This window comes from Leptinotarsa decemlineata, unplaced genomic scaffold (assembly GCF_025532065.1).
Source record: "Leptinotarsa decemlineata unplaced genomic scaffold, Ldec_3_MD MMD2_tig00000218_RagTag_RagTag, whole genome shotgun sequence".
Classification (NCBI taxonomy): domain Eukaryota; kingdom Metazoa; phylum Arthropoda; class Insecta; order Coleoptera; family Chrysomelidae; genus Leptinotarsa; species Leptinotarsa decemlineata.
In genome coordinates, this window is record NW_027412545.1 from 1,062,257 (window position 1) to 1,080,925 (window position 18,669).

The following is an 18,669-nucleotide window of genomic DNA, read 5'->3' on the forward strand; positions in this document are numbered from 1 at the left end:
TAAAGATTGGGGTAACGATTGCAACTTTTAATTTCTCAGGAAAATTCCTCGTTTCATACACAGATTTATCAGATATGTCAGAGGATAGACTATTTCTTCCATGCATTCATTTATAAGATTGTTGGAGACCTGATCATATCCGCTAGCATTAGAATTCTTTAATTCATTTATTGAATCAAAAACCTCATATTACTTGATTGGGTGGAGAAATATGGAGTTTGGGCAGAGTGTGACTACATTTTCCATAAAATTTAGGTCATATTCTCTTTGTTCTTCCGCTTTCGTGAAATGAGCATTAAAATTGTTAGCCAGGTCAATACATGACACCTTATGTTCTCCAATATCAAGTATCAAATATTTGTCAAAAATAAGCCGCTCTTTATGAAAATTTGTAATCGAAATCACAAATTAAATTGAAATACATAGGGTCATTGTAATAAAGGGATAAAATCATTTAATTGGAGACCTATGTTCGTATTTTTAGTTTGATTATAGTTTTTCAAATTTGAAGTACATTATCTAGTAATATAACTATTACCAACCATTCAGTATTCATCTCATCATTTTTTTCGCAAATCGGACATGGCTTCCTAAACTATTTGAATATGTAATTCTAGATCGATTTCAGCCACTCGATATTAAGCCAAAGCAATAAGTATTTTGTCAAGTCAATAATTCTTAGCAAATTTCCACGTTGACGAAGTAATGAGTGAAATTGGCCAATATCTAACCACATTCGGAGGGGCAACGTCCCTAAAAATAGAAGAGTTGATGCACAAATTTGGCCCTGAAAAGAGCTTTTTCAGATAAGATCAACAAAAATATGTATTTGAAAAAGCCCAGTAGATTAGAGCTTCTCGAAATTTAATCTACAAAAACGTGTAGTTGAAGTGAACATGAAATAATAATTTTTACAAATGTGTACATCCTCCTGAGAAGTTGTTCTCGTAGGTCATCGTCCATCCTGTCCTTTAGAGGAAGGTGGACAGGTAACTAGGAGACATCTCCTTTATATCAGCAGGTGTAGGCCCAGACTCGCCAAACACACATTCTCTTATTGACGATAACTCCGGACACTCGCATAAGACATGTTGATAGTTTCATCTTTCTGTTCACACATCCTGCATAGAGTTGCTGTGTCCACTAGTCCCATAATATGGAGGTGTTTCCTTAGATGACAGTGGCCAGTCAGAAACCGTAGGTTTTTCCCAGTCATCGCCACATATTTCTTCGGCGCCAGCTTCCCAGGGTCGCCCAGGATGATCCTGGCAAGACTGCACCCTTTCATTACATCCCATCTCTTTAGGAATTGAGCATGGGTGTGACGTTTGGTTAGTTCCGCAATTTTCGAAGTCATCAGACCAAAGGGGTCACTGGTTTCTAAAATTTTTAGTTCTGCCGCTTTCTTGGCTAAAGAGTCGGTTATGCGATCACTTTTACTCCTGTCGTGCGCTTCAACCCACCTCAGAATAATGTTATTATCTACTGAGGCTTTGGCTAAATGTTGGTGGCACTATAGTACTAGCCCTGAGGTAACAGGTTGTCTGTTCAAGGCTAATATGGCTCTGTTACATCATATAACTATTTCAAAAATTTATTTTGAGTATTGTGACGCCTTAAGATGCTATTCTATAGCGAAACACGTGTCGCGATTTTGTAAACTGTCAAGTGAAAATCTCACGTTGAAATGTTTTTTGAATAGTTGAACAAAAATATGGACATGAATAAACGCCAGCTGAAATGAGCATGAAAAATGAATAAAATAAAAATTGAAGAAATGTTCGGAGAGGCAACGTTTCTACATATAACAAATCGATACATCAATTCGAAAAATATATTTTGACCTTGACAAGAACTTGTTGATACTATATTAACAAAAATGTATACGACACTGAGTTGAAATGACTATAAAAAATTGAGAAAACAGAAATTAATAAATGTTATTAAATCTTCGAAATTCACCTACCCGGTGACTGAATGTGAATTTAAGACGAAATATGGATCGAAAACTAAGAAAGTACTTAACAACCTCAAATATATTGAGGAGAAAGTTCAGCACAATTGATTTATCAATCATATATCAATGACAGTTACTTGACAACTTGTTAGAGTGAATACAATGTGTACAAAAAAAGTTTAACAAATTCAAAAAATTTAAAGGATTTATAACCAATTCTCACGTATTCAAAGAAGTAATAAGTGCCATCTGCCTATGTCCACGATATAATTTTTCATATCCAATAATTTTCTTCGGAGAGTCAACTTCCTTAAAAACAAAATTGATACATCAATTTAAAAAATATATTTTGACCTTGACAAGAACTTGTCAATATTTTATATACAAAAATAAATACCTGACTGCGTTGAAATGACCGTAAAAAATAAAGAAAACAGAAATTGAGAAATGTGAAGGATTTATAAAAAATCCTCACGTATTCAAAAAAGTAATGAGTGCCTATGTCCACGACATAATTCTTCATCTCCAATGATTTTCTTCGGAGGGTCAACTTCCTTAAAAACAAAATTGATATATCAATTTAAAAAATATATTTTGACCTTGACAAGAACTTTTCAATATTTTACATACAGAAATTATACGTGACTGGGTTGAAATGACCATAGGAAATAAAGAAAACAGACATTAAGAAATGTAAAGGACTTATAACAAGTCCTCACGTATTCAAAGAAGGAATAAGTGCCACCCGGCTATGTCCACGACATAAAATCTTCATTTTCAATAATTTTCTTGGGAGAGTTAAAGATCTTAAAAAAAAATTGATTCATCCATTTGAAAAATATATTTCTATCTTGACAAGAACTTTTCAATATAATTTATACATGACGAAGTTGAAATAACCATGAAAGAATGAAAAAACAAAAAATTAAATAATGTTCTAGGGTCCTGATTAATCCTCCCGGTTAACAAAAGCTTAGCTTTTGCTTTCGGATCGAGGAACCTTGTCGCGTCCCTCAGTTGCGGTAAATGGACCGTTTCCACTTTGTGTATTTTAAAACTTGGGTTCTAAATCATCCATTAGTCCTTGGACCCCACTGGATGCATATCTGGATAACCTTCATGATTATTGTGTTAGCCAGTTCAAAAATCATTCCTGTGAACATTGAACATTGAAAATATATTTTGACTTTGACAAGAACTTCCAAATATATACATGACCAAAATGAGATAACCATCTATTTTCTGTTATTCCGTTAACCAGCTGTCGAACTCCTACGAACGACAATCCTCAGAAGTCGAAACAGAAGTGCGAGCTATTGATTAACGAAGTCTTACCTTTTAACGTGTGATTCCTAATATTAAAAAATAAAACATAAAACAAAATTGAAAAAATGTACAGGGTTTCTGACTAATCCTAACGTATTCAAAGAAGTGATAAGTGTCATCCGCCTATGTGCACGACATGAAATCTTCATCTTCAATAATTTGCTTTAGGTGGGCAACGTATCCAACAAAAGGGAATCGATACATCAATTGGAAAAATATATTTTGACCTTAAAAAGAACTTATCAATATTATATGTAGAAAAATAAATACGTGACTGAGTTGAAATGACCATAAAAAATGAAGAAAAAAATTGAAAAAATGTAAAGGATTCAAAAAAGTAATAAGTGCCACTCACCTATGTCAACGACATAAAATATTCATCTTCAATAAGTAATCCTCTCCGGAGAGGCAGCGGCCCTGAAAAAAGGAAATTGATACATCAATTTGAAAATATATTGTGACCCTGATAAGAAGTTTTTAATATTATGTATATTATGAATAAAATGAAATGACCATAAAAAATGAAGAAAATAAAAACGGAAAAAATGTACAGGATTCTTAGCAAATCCTCACACATTTAAAGAAGCTAAAAGTGCAACCCGCCTATGTCAACGACACAAAATCATCTTCAATAATCTTCCTCGGAGGGGCAACGTCCCGGTGGAGAAAGGTCGTTGAAATGGCATGGCAGTGAAATCAAGGGGTCACTGTACTTGGCACTACAAGAAAGTACATCAATAGCAATCACTTTTCAGAAATGTAAATCTGTGCCGCTGACCTACTTTTCGATCGCATGAATTGGGTTATGCGTTTTTATCATATTAAGAGTAATGGTAGCAAGGTCTCGAGAGTTCAAGGGTGACATTAGACTGCCGATCTCACTGCCCGTTCATCTATTTTAATTGAATGCGTATCTTGATAACTTACGCAAGAATCGTCTTCAGTTAAATGAATTTGTTCTAAGATAAACTGATGGGAGGAGTAAATTTGTATACCGGAATGATATGGTATAGTCGAAGTAACTGATATAGTAATTCTTAAAGCTATCGGCGAACTCAAAGGCTAAAAAAAATAATACATAGAAATAATGCCGCTACGAATTCGCTATGATTCGGATACATTTGAATATTGAAACACAGAGAGTATGTTTCAATGTATACATATAAGAATCTACATATCAAGTTTGGTTTATGAACGCAAGACGCGATGTGATGCGGGATTACCAAAACCTTTAGATGTTCATCTAAAAAATCATTAAAAAAAAAACAAATACGGCTGTTACAAAAGCAATGAGATTCCTACAATTGAAATCATAAGGAAGAAATTGAATACTTCCGGCCATAACGTGAGCTGCTGTGACAAAACTCTTCAGGATTGGATAAAGAAACTAGCATTTAGATTTAATATGATAAGCAAACGTCAAGCAGTTATGGAAAGCAGAAGAATAGTGGAATTGCGTAAGAAATACTGAGAACCAATAACTGAATATAGACAAGAACAACGGCAAATTTTCTGTTTGGACGAAACTTGGTATGACAGTCACGACACTGTTACGAAAGGGTGGACTGATGGTTGGAGAATGTGTACGCCTAATATGCCTGCAAACAAAGGATCGCGACTAATCATTGTGCATTGAGGAGGAAGTAAAGGATGGGTTCCGAATTCTTTGAAATTATGTGGAAAAAAAAATGAGAACTGCAATGTTGACTATCATAAGAACATGGAAGCTAATATTTTTGGGGAATAGTTTGAAAACACATTGGCCCCAAATTTGGATGTGAACAGTGTAATAGTTCTTGACCACGCTTCCTATCATTCGCGATAGCTCATCAAAGTACCAAATAAAAATTCCGAGGAAAAATGAAATACAAAGTTTTTTGATGGATAACAATTTGTATTTTGAAAATAACCATATCAAAAAGCAACTACTTGAAGTTTTACAAACAAAAACATTTGAAAAAGTGTATGCCCTTGAGAGTATTGCTGAAAAGTATGGACACACCGTATTGAGATTTCCCCCCTAGTTTTGTGTTTTCAAACCCATCGAGTTAATATGGGGGAAATTGAAACAAACAAGTTTGATAAGAAGGTGATAGAGCTAGTTAAAGAAGAAGTATTTAATATTACCGAGGAAGATTGGCAGAAAAGGATTAAAAAAGTAGTTTTATTTGAAAAAGACTATATGGAGATTGGACAATTCCATATCAATGGTGGAAATAAATTCATTATTGATTTAAATGACGACAGTGATAGTGAAATGGAGAATATGGAAGGGGAATTATCAGAAGCTCTCGAAGAAAGTTAGTGAAGTGTTTTTGAAGCGATCGAGTAAGAAGTTAGGTTAGGTCACAAATGAGTGGGTCTATTCGACTCTCCATCGCAACCCGCAAGGGTTAATTGTGGTTCACACCTATTCAAGTGCGAGTAAGTAATATTCTGAAGTATTCTCAATCATCACTCTATTATTTGAATCCCTACTTTCCCACTCATCTATATAAAGGAAATATTTATATATATATATATATATATATATATATATATATATATATATAAAATACAAATAATATAATATTATTAATAATATTATTGATTATATTTTATTATATAATTATTGATTATATAATATTATATTGATTAATAATATTATAATGATTCTTATATAATCAGAAATGATTATTGAATAACAAAATTAGTTAGCTCCCTAACTATTTTATCAAAGGGGAACTGCTGGAAGGTAGGGTGCACTATATCGTTTACTCGAACTTTACTTTTCATGATGAATCGCTAGCAATTCAAGGAATAATCTTTTCATTCAACAAAATCCACGAAGTCATATTTACAAGTTGTATGATTTTTGGGTATGCGGTAAATTTGGCTCACTAACGGTTTGAGTCCACCTCAAAAAAGGAAGTGGAGTGAAATAAAAATTGAATTTCTTACACACGAGGCACCTAGTAATATCAAAAATATGATTCTCTTGAGCGAAAGAATTTCAAAGACCATTGAAGAAAGTGAAGTCTTTCAATGTCTTATTCGATTTAATTCTATTTGACCATTGCGAAAACCTCTCAGAAACGCAATAAAGGAAAGAATTGATAAATCAGGAGAATATTATGCTTATGATTGCTGGTTGGTGCTTATGATTGGAAGGTTCCCCCTCTTTTTATTTTTTGGAATAAAATTTACCAATTGAAACCTCTCACACAAAAAATCTCAATTCAAAAAGATTTCGATAACGCGCTTGATATGAAAAAATTTCAAAAGCTTGTGCTGGCAATCAACGAAGGAAATACATAAAACCCCCAAATTAGTAAAGTTTCTGCATGAATCTTTTTTTACTGAGATTCTACTTCTGAGATATTATCGTTTGAGATATTTTAATAGCCGAGAAATTATGAGGGGGTACCTTATTGAAAAAACAGAAAATTAAACTCCGTCCAAAGTGTGATGGAACGAATAAAATAAATTTCAGGGGTGAAGAAATAAGATCAAATAAACATAAAAAAAATATAGGAAATATGAAAGTCTGCCGACTTTTGTCTGAACCGTTTTTTCGCGTAACTCGAATTTCCCGAAGAAATGGAAAAACCGGTTGTTTTCTTTTATTTTTTTTTCCTGCAAAACTCAATTGTTTCTGACGATATTTTGTAGAAACTCATATATGCTTTTGAATACGTTGTATTTTTTTTAATAAGAATATTCAGTAAGACATACCCATGTACTGGAACAGTTCTTTCAAAATTGTGAGTTTTTTTAAGTTTCAGATAGTGTGAAAAAAAGTAACATTACAATTGAAAAATTTGTCAAAAAAAACGCGACATATCGAAATAATATCATTTTAAAATGCTTTTCACATTTCCTTTCAAATTTTTCTCATGACAATTTTATACCTTGTGTACTTAGAAGAATTTCATTCCAATAAGTCCTATGTTTATTTTGGAAAAAATACTGTTTTAAGAACTTCGACATTTTGATAATGAATTTCTTTAGTGAAAAAATATATTTATTCCACTTAAAATTTCATGAGAAATAAATAACTTTCAGTGCATAATTGCAAAATAGTTCCAAACAGAGTTTTTGGTGAAATTTATGAAAAACCATAGTCTGTTTCTAAAAGTTCACTCCATTACATTCCTTTAGGTACATTTATTACATTTGATTTTCCGTGATGATCACCGTATTTTGAGTCACTTCAATTATTGTTGATTCTTGTTATCAATTTTTATGATACTTTAATGAATGTAGATATTGTAAAAATATATTCAAGTATGAATTTCGTTATTACACCTACTGAAATTTCATAAATCAATTTTTATTATATTCGAAACTGTGAGTTTTGCAATTTTCAGTTGAAACCATTTGATATAGAAAACTAATTATTTCTGTATATTTTCCACAAATAATGAGTTGAAATGACTCCATTCGATAATGTAATATCTCATTCTATATTTTTCAACTGACTTTTTTTCCAAACAATCAATTCAAAAATGATTTTATAACCAAACGTTTTCTCAGTTATTGGCATTTTCTGACACATTTTTCCAAATGTTACATCTCCACACATATACTTCTACCAAAAAAGCCGCTTTTGATTAAAAAAAAGATTTTCAACACCTGGAAAATGTGAGCTGAATATGAAGTATTTTACCATCAAAATGAAGAGATCTATTGAAAATCTCGATTCAAAAAAATTATATCAAATGTAGAATACAGATAATGTGGAAATAAATGTTTGTAGGAGCATAAATCAAAATTGAAAAACCCGATATTTCAATTTTTTTCCTGAAAGAGAAATGTTTGATAATAAGGTTCAAAATCTTCATTTTTCCTGAAACTTTTTTATTTGATTTTTTTCATTGGTAGTTATTATAAAACAGCATTCTCCAATCCTAAAATTCAAATCATTTTATCTCCCCTTCCTTGGATCGACAATTCATCATTCTCGTAATGAGCACACTCTTGTATATCCTTGAAGTCAGGAACATATGTCAACAATACATGTCTGCGGTTTGTATAAATATGTTCGAAGTGCTAAGTCCATGAATTTTCCCTGTTTTTGATTCATATCAAATACACTCACTCAACCGTCATTTGTAGCTTGGTCGGTCGGTAGCCAAGCGGTTCGGCGTGGGTGCTTTGTTCACTCACTCGAATTGACTGCCGTGTTGGTCGGTGGTTCAAGCCCTAGTCTGAACGATCGATCTCCACTTGCTATCGTCCTACCCGTGTTAGAAATCACACGTTAAAAGGTAAGACCTCGTTAATCCTTAGCTCGCACAAGTTTCGACTTCTGAGGGTTGTCGTTCGTAGGGGTGCGACAGCTGGTTACCGGAAAAACAGATTTTTAAAACAGATATAAGTAGGTACTGGACCCGCATGTCACGCAGGCAGCTGAAGCTGCCTCCGTGGTGACTAGTGAAACCTCTAACCAGAGGCAATCCGACTGAAACCACAAAGTGCGGCCGGCTTCTGTTGATGACTCCGTTCGTGTGTGTTGTTTCTGCAACTAAGTGTATTGATGACAGCTAATGAGCCAGAGTTTTCCAAATTATCGCTGGTTTTGTTATTCATGGATGGGGTGTTATTTTCACTATCAAACTTTAAACATCAAGTTCAACTAAACTAGTTGCTTCTGTAGTTTCGGGAATTCAAAAATCTGAAAGTAATATTTTCAAAAAACATGTGAATATAGACGCAAACGGATTCTATTTCAGGATATTCAAAATTTTCATGCTGATGATATATATGATAATATTCAGAAAATCGAGAATTCTATTAGGTCTCATCATAATTTTCTATTTATATCATTGAATGTATTTGTGGATTGAATTTGAAGCATTGTTTTGTCACTCATTGTTGATGACTGCATGCTGTTTTTATTATTGAATGGGATCGTACTTTTATTTCGTGATTCATGAACGTAGTTTACTCTATGTTAAAGAAAGGATGGATATCGTTCATGAGAAAGATATTCTCATTCTCCACCTAAAGGGCAACGTGAAAGAATACGAATACTGATCCCATCAATCACAAAACTTTTCCAAACTAAAATATTCACGTACGCTCATGAATTATCGCCAAGATCACTCTATTTGTTTACATTTTTTCAGTCAACGAATCTAGAGCGCTTTTCCGCATTCATTTTTCTGTAAACTACTTACTATTTATAATGAGGTGAAATCTGTGATGCAGTTTATTATTGATTTTTAGAGAGAATGTGTGTTGTGACCTGTTTTCCCACGAGCTGGCGCTTACTACATGCCATTGCACTTTCGCTTCATCAATTCATCATAAAAGAAGTACAGTACCATCACTGTTGATCCATGTTGTACAATTGTACATGTTGCACTATTTAATGAGGTATACAGTTTGCCCTTTTTTTGGAAAAAACCCTAAAGTGTTACAAAATTTCAAATCTGATCAATGACTCGAATGAATCCGTATCTTTCCACTGACTGATTAGTCGTAGTGGCCACGGCCAATAAACGTTGAAATTCCTCGATGAGATGAGTCATTTTATGTTAATAAAGAATTCACATTCCATATATTTCTGTCTTTTAGTGATGATCAGACAAATAGAAAATAAATAAGTTTTTGATTGGCTTCCAGGTTTTGCCGTGGCCTTCCTTGGTTATAATCTCCAAACGTTACAACTACAACAGTCATCTTCAGATGCGAAGTACTCTCCTTGATGTGTCAGCTGAAAAAGTATCAGTTGAAAAAGTTTCAGTTGACACGTTAAGAAGGCTACTTTCACCACGCCACTGAAGATGACCGCAGTTGCAGTTGAAACGTTTGGAGATTATAACCAAAGGAGACCACGGCAGAAGCCAATCAAAACATTGACGCTAGCAGTGAAAGCCTCCATTCCTATAATAAAAAATTAATAAGTTTGATCGTCAAAACAGCTACTAATCTGAATTTACTGAAGTTATTAGTTTTGTGAATAGTACTGTTAGTAACTATCTCTGATTTCGTACAATTTTTCCAGAAGAACTAATTTGACAAATATCTCGGTTAGTCTGGAAATTTTATGACCTAACAAAGATACGTGACATTTTTTCAGATTTTCTTTATTTTTCAACAGTCTACTTTCAACTCTACATACTTCTTCCAGCGATGCTCCCATATCTGTAACCCGTCCAGATAGTACTCGGCGTCTTTCTCTGAAAAATAATGGTTTGCGGAGGTGGATTGCCTCTTTTGACAAAAATATCTGTCCTCCGAGGATTTATTTCTCTGCAAATGTGGCCGTTTTTCTGCAAGTTCTGCCTTCAGCTTGTCATGTAATGATGCGTAGTATGCTCCTGTAATGGTTTATCATTTCTGAAGATATTCGATTAAAATAACTCCACGACTATCCAATAAAGCAGTCGCCATCACTTTCCCAAACGAAAAAACAGTTTCTGCTTTTGTTAGAGCCGCTTTCCCTTTTGCATTCCACTGTCTGGATTAAATGTTTGTTTCGGGCGTATAATGTTGTACCCTACATTGCGCCAACAGAGCGTTGAAAATGTTCATTCAAACACGTTTTTGGTTTAACGTGAGCAAACGCGGCACCCAACGTGCGAGCAGTTTTCTCAAATGTTGATTTGATATATGACGAACACGTTCTTCTGACATGTTGATAACCTCTGATATTTCTCTCACTTTGGTTCGGCGGTCATTCAGCACTATTTGGTGAACTTTGGCGAAGTTTTCGTTCATTGTCTCCCAAGCTCTTACGGCTACGTTTAAATTTAGTTGAGTCCCCATACACAAAATTCAACTCATCTTTGATTTGCGTAGGTGTATTGCCTTTCAAAAACGAATATTCAATGGCAGCTCGATACTCGATTTTGTCCAAAAAGACTGAAACTTTGGTGAGTAAGTGTCAACAGATGAACAACGAAATTCACTACCTTTTGTTTACGAGTATTGAGCTGGGAAACTTTTCAGACCACTCTCGTATATCGGTTTATTGCTGTCCAAATCCCACTTTAAGAGCTATCAATTTTTCAACTGAAAGCTTTTTGGGACCACTCTTTGACGAGTGTTATCATATTTAATTGTTATCGATTCACGGACACACATAGACTAACCTGCGAATAGTGAAAACCCAGTAGTGCAAAACCAGTTGGAAATTCTTCTAACTGATTGGTGAGATATCTTCAGAGAATGCCTTATGTGCTAAATATCTATTTGACTCAGCCTCTTATGGATTTACCTCACTTTTTGTCTTATCTTTCTTTCCATCTCTCTGATTTTTTATTTCGTGTCAGCAAACTATAAAACTTTTGGAATTTATCTTCAGCACCTTGAAAATCGTCTTGAAATTCCTCCTCAAACTTCCTGGATTCAAACATGAAATACATACAATTTTCTATGGAAACTGAACTGACTTTGGCTTATTTGGCTTCATATTGTTTTAGTTTTTGAGATTCATTCACAGAATTACTATGGTGTCCAGTAATATAAATTTTTCTTCAGAACTGATTCATAATGATATTATTATATAAAAACCTAGTTATCAGAAATCAAAAAAAAGCATAAAAATCATTTCAAATGCTCCAGCATAGCATTAGACTACTGCCAACCGTTGTTCATGAAATATAATATCATGCCTTTGCCATCTTTATATATATATATATATATATATATATATATATATATATATATATATATATATGTATGTATATGACAGAAGATGACAGATATATATATATATATATATATATATATATATATATATATATATATATATATAGGTTCATAAATAACATAAGGTTCAACTATGATTTTGAATAATCTCTTTACCATTCCAAATTTTCAGTAAAGTTTTTCTGCAATTTTGAGTTTAGTCTTGGCCACAAAAAATTCATGACTATTTGAACATTTTTTTCCAACTATGCCTTAACCCGTATTTATTGAATCAGTGTTACATCTTGAGAACAATTTTGAAAATTGCTCTGGATACATACATTTTTCTTACACAAAATGAAAGTAAAATGCAACTTCCAATTGAAACCAGACGAAATTTTCAAACCATGTAGTTATTGAAAAATTACAGATAGAAATACGTCCAAAAAACGTCCAAAAATGAAACCCACATGAAATGAGATGCTTGTGCTTCAAATAACCCCCTTTGATATTGAAATTGTTGATACTTACCTTGCTAATTTTTCTTTGAGACACTTGCTGATTTTCCCGTCTTCGATTTGAAAATATCGAATGAGTTGTTGGAACAGATCTGTAAATAGTGAATGGTTGAATTCCTAATTACTAAAGTTTTGACCCAATTTGCTTTATCAGTTCAGCCCTGAACAAATTTATTTGTACTATCAAGTCATCCTTGACTTTGATCTCTTTACGACTCGTTTGATTAAATTATATTTTTACCAAACACCATAACACTGACGTTATTGACCTATTTACGATTCATTTTGGTCAAGTTTCTTGTTTTATAATTGTATCTTTGATCATATAAGAAATAAAATGGTTACTAGACAATTCTAAAATAAATATCACGTGCAACTCCATGTGCCAACACATGAGGAGAACCACGTGACAATTTGATGATATGAAAGGGAAACATCACTTATATATACAGAGTTACATTTCCATTATTCATGGTGAAATGAATCAAATATGCGATAAAATATGAAAAGAAATTGGAAATTCATTAGATGAGGATTCAATTCAGGAATGAAAGATAAAAGATTTGGATAAATCAACGTTTTGGATTTTCACAAGTTGCTTCAAAATTCTTGAAGGGTTTGTCAGAAATCACTACATTTATAGATTCATCCCGATAAGGTAATGCATGAATTTAATATAATTTTTGTAGTTTACCAGTAACTTTATTGAATAATGTTAGCCATCAGAGAAGACAACGAAGAAATCTATAGGTTTATGTCTAGACTACTTTAGAATCCACAGTCATATATATATCAGCAGTCTGCAGCAAAGTACAGCTGCCCATCTCTTCAAGGTTCAACTACACTTTTTGAGAACTCGTTCTTTTCGAGAAAGGCGTCTTTGTTGAATGAACTTCCAGAGACGGTTTTTCAAAAACTAATGTAATCTATTGCGATTCCAGTATTTGAAAGATTCTCCGCTAGCATTTCCTTTAAAAATAAATCAATTGTATTTAACGATTCTCTTCTCAAAATTTGACTGTATATTCTGGTATAAGGACTTCAAAAAACCATGAATTACTATAAAAGCTGTTAAAAAAAATCAACATACTGAAAGGAAGAACGTTCGACAAATAGACGGATGAAATATTCAATTATTTCATATTTTATTATATTATTTTCGGCTAGCCTTATATTGAAAAGAATAAGATTTAATCCACTTGCAGATAATGATTCCGTAGAGAACGTATCTAAATGAATATACCTACTGTAATATTCGTATTAGAACAGTTTTTGAATGTTTCTCAATGAAGAACTCAATGTTTCTTTCAGGATGCCATTTCTTCTTGAACAACACTCTTTGAGTTCGAATAGAAGTCCTCAACCATCCGCAGAGAAATAATTTTGGAAAATATGTTATCAACATTGAAATTCTCTAGCGGAAACTTCAAAACGGGCTTTCAAAGTGAAATACATTTTTGTAATGTTTGTTTGCAAAAAAAATTGAAAATTATTGAAAACTCTCATAGTTAACATAGTCAACTAGGTTTTTAGAATCGATAGAAACGAAAAATTTCAGTCCTAAGAATTCAAAAAAAGAAAAAGTGTCACAGACAAATTACTTTTCCAAAATAAAGAAACATACTTATTCAAATCCTGCTCCTGAAAATCATAATAATTGTCTGCGAAATTGTTTCTAGTGTTTTTATAGTACAAATAACTTGAGTCGCAGCATATAAAGAAATTAATTTTGTTTCAAAAATCAAGTCTTAAACGTTTTGTTGAAAAAAGTTTTTGGTGAACGTATTACTTGATAATCAAAAATTCGCATTTTTTTTTAATTATCAATAACAAAACAAACTTTACACGTGACTCTTTATTTAAAATAGGGATGGTTCAATGAATTGATATCTGAAACATATATTTTTTTGATCTTCACTCTTGTGTCTCAAACTTCAATTGGATGTTTGATTTGACACAAACTGTATACTTTCCAGGTTTCCGATACTATAGTCTAACGGTGCTTTTGTTCTAACGGTACTTTGAAATATTTTGAAATTATTTTGAAGTTCTGGAATTATCATTTTTTCACAAACTCGAAAAGTCTACCATAAGTCTATCCAATTCAGTTTCAAATTCCTCATTTCGCTGGACCAATGATGGGGAGAATCATCGCATCCGTAATTACTCGGAAGAAAACAGCGGTGACGAACGTAGCATCAATACCTACAACAAAATTAGACCAGTGATACATTCTTCAGTTAAAACCTTTGAGCCTAATGAGTTGAAAAATATTGGCTACAGTGTCATGAATGTGTGATCCAATGTTTATCAAAACGTGATGAATTCAGGAATATTTAATAAAATGAATAGATGGAGGATACCAATACTACTATTTCTAGTATGGAGCGTGCTTTAACCAAAGCGTTGCAGAAGTTATTAAGGATTTTTTTTTTAATTCATCAATTCGCATCAACCGCTAGGGTTATTAGCGACGGATCAGTACATATTGAAAAATGTTGTTAATGTTTGGTACAAAAATATTGTTTTAAATACGTTGCAATAGATTAATATTGTTCATAAATGAAAACAGTTTCCTAAAGTTACAATTTTCACCCAAAATATCTTCTATTGTCTCTGAAAACTGATGATTCACCCTTTCTTGATGGTACAGTGGGCACTCACACAATATGTGTTTCACGGTTAGAGTCGTATCACATAGATAGCACACAGGTTCGGTGGAGCGAGTGTTGAGATAGACGTGAGTGATTCTAGTATGGCCTAATCTCAGTCGTGTAATCACAACTTGATGTTTTCTGTTGTTCGGGATGGATTTGTAAGGGCAAATACTCTTCTTCACTTCATGTAGTTTGGAGTTGGAGGTATCCCTTTCAAATTGCCTTGATTTGTTTTGAAGGTGTTTTAAGAAGACCTTCATGTCTGACGGTATTATAGCTGGAAGAGCTGTGATTTCGCCTTCAGTAATCGCTCTCTTAGCTAACAAATCAGCTCTCTCATTACCTATAATTCCACAATGTGAAGGGACCCATAAAAGTCTCAAGTTGATTCCGTTATTAGAGATTCTTCGGAGTTCATGTTTTATCGATATGAGGATCGGATGGCTGGGATAGAGTTCAGAAAGAGCTGATAAAGAGCTGAGGGAATCCGTGATAATAAGACATCTTTCAATATTTTCTTCATTTGCAAACTGCATGGCTCTCCATATCGCATAGAGTTCTCCCGTAAAGACTGTGGCTGTTTCTGGAAGTTTGAATATAACTTGATGGTTGTCTGTGGTAAAAGCAGCTCCTGTCCCTTCTTCTGTTTTCGAAGCATCTGTATAAATGCAGGTGTATCCAGCATATGTCAAGAGATGGTGATGAAAAGTTTTCGATATTGTTTGGGTGTTTGTCTCAGATTTTTTCAGGAAAGTTAAGCTAGTGTCACACTCTGGAGGAGAAATGAGCCAAGGAGGAGAAGGGGGGTTTATTAGGTTCGTATTCGCTGAAATAGATATACCACTATCGGATAGATATCTGTTCACTCTTTCGTAGAGGGGTAAATCTCTTCTGGGGTTTCTCTGGAAAGTGTTTTTGAAACGGTTGGCTATAGTGTTGAAGTGAACAGGATTTGTTGGATTCGAGGCTACTTAGAAGGCATATTGAAGTGTAAGGTATTTTCTTCTGGAAGTTAAAGATGGTTCTCCAGCTAAGCACTGTAGACTGGTTATCGAGCTGGTACAAGAAGCTCCCAAAGCTATCCTTAGTGCATTGTTCTGTATCACGTCTAGATTTCTGAGCACTGTATTTTTAGCTGAGTTATAAACGATGGCACCGTAATCCAACCTGGACCGAATGAGGGTTTTGTAAATGTTAAGTAATATTGTGGTGTCCGCTCCCCAATCTTTGGATGCAATTGTCTTCATGATGTCGAGGCTTCTCTGACAGGATTTCTTCAGGTACATGATGTGAGATTTCCAGTTGAGTTTATTGTCGAATATCATGCCTAAAAACTTGATGTTGTCAACATATTCGATAGGGCTGTTGTGGAGAATAGAATCTTTTGGATTGTCCTGTTTTGTTTTTGAGAAAATCATGTATTTAGTTTTGCTGTGAGAGAGTTGTAGACCGGTTTCGAGTGACCATTGATCCAAATTCCTCAAAGCTGTCTGAAGACCTGTGTTCATGGTTGTTTGGATTCGGCCTTTCGTATATATGACTAGGTCATCTGCGTATAGTCTTGACTTGATTGGGGATTTTCATCTATCGAGTATGTTGTTGATTGCCACCAAAAATAAAGTGACGCTCGATGGGGACCCTTGTGGTATACCGTTTTCCTGGATTTTTGAGCTCGATAGGTGTCCATTGGACCAGCTCCACAGGGTTTTAATGATATAATATCGCCAAACAGTATCGTAAGCCTTGCTTATATCGAAGAATATTGCGATGCACATCTGTTTATTGGCGAAAGCTTCATGAATGTAGGATTCTAAGTCCACAAGGTTGTCTACAGTAGATCTTTTTTTTCTGAAACCGCTCTGTTCTGGTCTGATTAGTTGTTTCTGTTCTAAGGTTCACATTAATCTCGTATTCACTATTTTTTTCAGCAACTTACACATAGCACATGTGAGTGCAATAGGTCGGTAGGAGTCTGGCAGATTTTTTGGATTGCCACCTTTATGAATAGGGATAACTATACACTTACGCCATTCTGATGGAAAAACCTTGGTGGTCCATATTCTATTATAGATATTCAATAGGAGCTCTTCGGCGTTGTTTGGGAGATTTTTCACGAACATTATTGGGATGTTATCAGGGCCTGGTGAGGAATTTTTGGTGTTGTTGAGGGACTCGTCTAGTTCATGCATGGATATTGGAGCATTTAATGGGGTATCTTGGTCTTCTTCAAGTGGAATGGGTTCCGCTTCACAAGTGAGTTTTCTTCGTATGAATTCTGGTGCATAGTTACTGTTCTGAGAATGATGTTGGTAAGATGTTGCCAATGTTTCAACTATGTCTGGAGAAGATATCATGGATTTATTGTTATACACCAAGTTGTTTATTGTGTTGTAGCAATACTTTCCTGATATTTTCTTTACTTTATTGCAAATAACGCTAACTGGTGTCGATGTGTTGATGCTTGATACGTATTTCATCCAGCCTTTTATATTCAATCAGGTTTTCGTTATTTTTATCTCTTTTAAGCTTATTGAATGCTCGCTTTGACTCTTTGAGAGCTTTCTCGCAATCCTGGGACCACCAAGGTACAGGTTTATGCTTCCGTATATGTTCTGATTTCCTTATGAATAACTCAGCGGATTGTGTTATTAGATCTGTAAACTCATCCACCAAGGCATCGATGGACAGGCTTTGGAGAATGAATGGGTCTAGTTCTGTAGTCTTTGATTCAATAAAAGATGTGAAATCAGTCCAGTCGGCGTTTTCTAATTGCCACTTGGCAGTAGGGTTACTATCCGGAGATGGGGTGCCATCTTTTATGATTATGGGTAAATTATCAGTACCAAAAGGGTATGGAAGTACTTCCCAGCTGAGAGATAATGATAAGGTAGGGTCACATAAAGATAAGTCAATAGCTGAAGATTCTCCATTATGTGCGTTGAAATGTGTGTTCTATCCGTCATTCAGTAGATTGAGGTTTGAGTCATTGAGTATTTTTTCTCTTTTTTGACCCATCGGTGTGAGTTTATTTGAACCCCAGATAGGGTTATGGGCATTAAAATCTCCTACTATAATCCTCGGTGTTGCTATTTGGTTGATTAGATCATTCAAATCATCACTACTAGGCTGTTGATCTGGTGGTATATATATGTTGCATATAAGAATTTTTTGGGGTCCGTGGATACTTACTGCTACTGCGTCCAGATCCGTTCTTAATGATAAAGGTTGTGCATCAAGTTTATCAGAGATATAAAGAGCGACTCTTCCACTTGCGCGTTGTTGATTCATTCGGTTTTTGAAAAAACTAGTGTATTTGGGAAGTTGATGTACTCTATGGTCTTGGAAATGAGTTTCCTGGAGGCAGATTATGGAGGGAGAGTTTTCTGATATGAGTAATTTCAGCATTTCCAAATGGGTGTAATACCCATTCAGATTCCACTGCATAATCGATCCGAAAATAATGGTGGTCTAGTAGGTTACTTGGGATGCGTCGGTTTCTTGAGATGCGTCGGTATCTGAAAGGGTTTCTAGAAGAAGCTGTTTTTTTATTCTGTTCTGAATTTTGGAACATCTGGCTTTGATCTTTCTATCA

The 18,669-nt window shown here is 34.2% G+C and overlaps 1 long non-coding RNA gene across 1 annotated transcript; it reads right to left on the reverse strand.

Annotated features, from left to right (window-relative positions):
* Positions 1-2,779: 2,779 nt before the first annotated feature.
* On the reverse strand, positions 2,780-12,874 carry LOC111511114 (uncharacterized). Its single transcript, XR_002722864.2, has 3 exons — positions 12,434-12,874; positions 3,639-3,700; positions 2,780-3,110 (listed from the first exon to the last, which is right to left on the reverse strand). It is a non-coding gene; the product is annotated as an uncharacterized lncRNA (long non-coding RNA).
* Positions 12,875-18,669: the final 5,795 nt, after the last annotated feature.